The 3,509-nt window shown below is 50.0% G+C and overlaps 1 long non-coding RNA gene across 1 annotated transcript; it reads left to right on the top strand.

Moving 5' to 3' along the window:
- The first annotated feature begins 818 nt into the window (after positions 1-818).
- On the top strand, positions 819-2,704 carry LOC127625766 (uncharacterized). The gene is made up of 3 exons (XR_007968363.1): positions 819-842; positions 2,483-2,560; positions 2,657-2,704. It is a non-coding gene; the product is annotated as an uncharacterized LOC127625766 (long non-coding RNA).
- Positions 2,705-3,509: the final 805 nt, after the last annotated feature.

Here is a 3,509-nt window from a genome sequence, read left to right as displayed (position 1 = left end):
GCAGTGAGAGGAGCAGTGAGAGATGCAGGAGCAGTGAGAGATGCAGTGAGAGATGCAAGAGCAGTGAGAGTTGCAGGAGCAGTGAGAGTTGCAGGAGCAGTAAGAGATACAAGAGCAGTGAGAGATGCAAGAGCAGTGAGAGGTGCAGGAGCAGTGAGAGGAGCAGTGAGAGATGCAAGAGCAGTGAGAGGTGCAGGAGCAGTGAGAGGAGCAGTGAGAGATGCAAGAGCAGTGAGAGATGCAGTGAGAGATGCAAGAGCAGTGAGAGGAGCAGTGAGAGATGCAGGAGCAGTGAGAGATGCAGTGAGAGATGCAAGAGCAGTGAGAGTTGCAGGAGCAGTGAGAGATGCAAGAGCAGTGAGAGGTGCAGGAGCAGTGAGAGGAGCAGTGAGAGATGCAAGAGCAGTGAGAGATGCAGTGAGAGATGCAAGAGCAGTGAGAGGAGCAGTGAGAGATGCAGGAGCAGTGAGAGATGCAGTGAGAGGTGCAGGAGCAGTGAGAGATGCAGTGAGAGGTGCAGAAGCAGTGAGAGATGCAGTGAGAGATGCAGTGAGAGGTGCAGTGAGAGGAGCAGTGAGAGGAGCAGGAGCAGTGAGAGATGCAGTGAGAGATGCAGGAGCAGGGTTAGGGTTAGGGTTAGAGATAACCCTAACCTAACCCAAGAGCAGTGAGAGATGCAGTGAGAGGAGCAGTGAGAAATGCAGTGAGTGGTGCAGTGAGAGGAGCAGTGAGAGATGCAGTGAGAGGTGCAGGAGCAGTGAGAGATGCAGTGAGAGGTGCAGGAGCAGTGAGAGGAGCAGGGGCAGTGAGAGATGCAGTGAGAGGTGCAGGAGCAGTGAGAGGTGCAGGAGCAGTGAGAGGAGCAGTGAGAGGTGCAGGAGCAGTGAGAGGATCAGGAGCAGTGAGAGATGCAGAAGCAGTGAGAGATGCAGTGAGAGGTGCAGGAGCAGTGAGAGGAGCAGTGAGAGATGCAAGAGCAGTGAGAGTTGCAGGAGCAGTGAGAGATACAAGAGCAGTGAGAGATGCAAGAGCAGTGAGAGTTGCAGGAGTAGTGAGAGATGCAAGAGCAGTGAGAGGTGCAGGAGCAGTGAGAGGAGCAGTGAGAGATGCAAGAGCAGTGAGAGATGCAGTGAGAGATGCAAGAGCAGTGAGAGATGCAGTGAGAGGTGCAGAAGCAGTGAGAGATGCAGTGAGAGATGCAGTGAGAGGAGCAGTGAGAGGAGCAGGAGCAGTGAGAGATGCAGTGAGAGATGCAGGAGCAGGGTTAGGGTTAGAGATAACCCTAACCTAACCCAAGAGCAGTGAGAGATGCAGTGAGAGGAGCAGTGATAAATGCAGTGAGAGATGCAGTGAGTGGTGCAGTGAGAGGAGCAGTGAGAGATGCAGTGAGAGGTGCAGGAGCAGTGAGAGATGCAGTGAGAGGTGCAGGAGCAGTGAGAGGAGCAGTGAGAGATGCAAGAGCAGTGAGAGGTGCAGGAGCAGTGAGAGGAGCAGTGAGAGATGCAAGAGCAGTGAGAGATGCAAGAGCAGTGAGAGATGCAGTGAGAGATGTAAGAGCAGTGTGAGAAGCAGTGAGAGATGCAGGAGCAGTGAGAGATGCAAGAGCAGTGAGAGGAGCAGTGAGAGATGCAAGAGCAGTGAGAGTTGCAGGAGCAGTGAGAGATGCAAGAGCAGTGAGAGGTGCAGGAGCAGTGAGAGGAGCAGTGAGAGATGCAAGAGCAGTGAGAGATGCAGTGAGAGATGCAAGAGCAGTGAGAGAAGCAGTGAGAGATGCAGGAGCATTGAGAGATGCAAGAGCAGTGAGAGGAGCAGTGAGAGATGCAAGAGCAGTGAGAGGTGCAGGAGCAGTGAGAGATGCAGTGAGAGGAGCAGGAGCAGTGAGAGGTGTTGTGAGAGGTGCAGTGAGAGATGCAGTGAGAGGAGCAGTGAGAGGAGAAGGAGCAGTGAGAGATGCAGTGAGAGGTGCAGGAGCAGTGAGAAATGCAGTGAGAGGTGCAGGAGCTGTGAGAGGAGCAGTGAGAGGTGCAGGAGCAGTGAGAGGAGCAGTGAGAGGTGCAGGAGCAGTGAGAGGTGCAGAAGCAGTGAGAGATGCAGTGAAAGGTGCAGTGAGAGGTGCAGTAAGAGATGCAGTGAGAGATGCAGTGAGAGGAGCAGTGAGAGATGCAGTGAGAGGTGCAGGAGCAGTGAGAGATGCAGTGAGAAGTGCAGAAGCAGTGAGAGATGCAGTGAGAGATGCAGTGAGAGGTGCAGTGAGAGGAGCAGTGAGAGGAGCAGGAGCAGTGAGAGATGCAGTGAGAGATGCAGGAGCAGGGTTAGGGTTAGGGTTAGGGTTAGAGATAACCCTAACCTAACCCAGGAGCAGTGAGAGATGCAGTGAGAGATGCAGGAGCAGTGAGAGATGCAGTGAGAGGAGCAGTGAGAAATGCAGTGAGAGATGCAGTGAATGGTGCAGTGAGAGGAGCAGTGAGAGATGCAGTGAGAGGTGCAGGAGCAGTGAGAGATGCAGTGAGAGGTGCAGGAGCAGTGAGAGGAGCAGGGGCAGTGAGAGATGCAGTGAGAGGTGCAGGAGCAGTGAGAGGTGCAGGAGCAGTGAGAGATGCAGTGAGAGGTGCAGGAGCAGTGAGAGGAGCAGAGGCAGTGAGAGATGCAGTGAGAGATGCAGTGAGAGGTGCAGGAGCAGTGAGAGATGCAGTGAGAGGATCAGGAGCAGTGAGAGATTCAGTGAGAGGTGCAGGAGCAGTGAGAGGTGCAGTGAGAGGATCAGGAGCAGTGAGAGATGCAGTGAGAGGTGCAGGAGCAGTGAGAGATGCAGTGAGAGGTGCAGGAGCAGTGAGAGATGCAGTAATTTAGTGCTTTTTTTAGTCCCCCCCTTTTATCTGGGCTTTATGCTGTTGTTTTTTTGTTCAGAATGCTCTTGTGTGTTTCATGGATATTTTGTTCACTGTAAGCACTACTGTAAAACGTTTTCTGTTCTATCATACCGTGTTTCTACTGTACCTCCTGTAGTTTAACAGTAAAGGAAAAAAAACTGATTTGCTTTTCACTGGAATGCTTTTGAATGTGAACATTACTGTTTATGTGGACATACAGTTCCCAACCAAGAAATTTTTTTGTAATGTCAACAATTGTGTTTTGTAGGTGTGAGTCTGTGTTAAGAGTTTAGAAAATGTATTTGAAGTATGGGTACGCGCTTGTTAGCGATTGATAAAAACTGTAATATCGATACAATATGACAAAAACATGATGTGATTTTTTTAGTGAACACTAGTTTATAAATTATATTGAAATATAAAAAGTAAAAACAGTTTTAGTTCTGATAGATTGTGACTTTCAGAAACTTTATTTCAATGACTTCTGTGTGTTTCTCCATTTCATTTTCATTGGATTCTTTCTTTTGGAGGGAAATGTTTGCCTGTGTGTTCATGGTTGTCATGGATACCAGCACTCCTAGCTTTATGAAATGACAAAATGGTTATTAAGTTACATAACTTCATTCTACGTCCACTAAT

The sequence above is a fragment of the Xyrauchen texanus genome, chromosome 3, assembly GCF_025860055.1.
Source record: "Xyrauchen texanus isolate HMW12.3.18 chromosome 3, RBS_HiC_50CHRs, whole genome shotgun sequence".
Classification (NCBI taxonomy): Eukaryota; Metazoa; Chordata; class Actinopteri; order Cypriniformes; family Catostomidae; genus Xyrauchen; species Xyrauchen texanus.
Note: the sequence above shows the minus strand (reverse complement) of the source record. Positions and strands in the feature narration are given on the sequence as shown.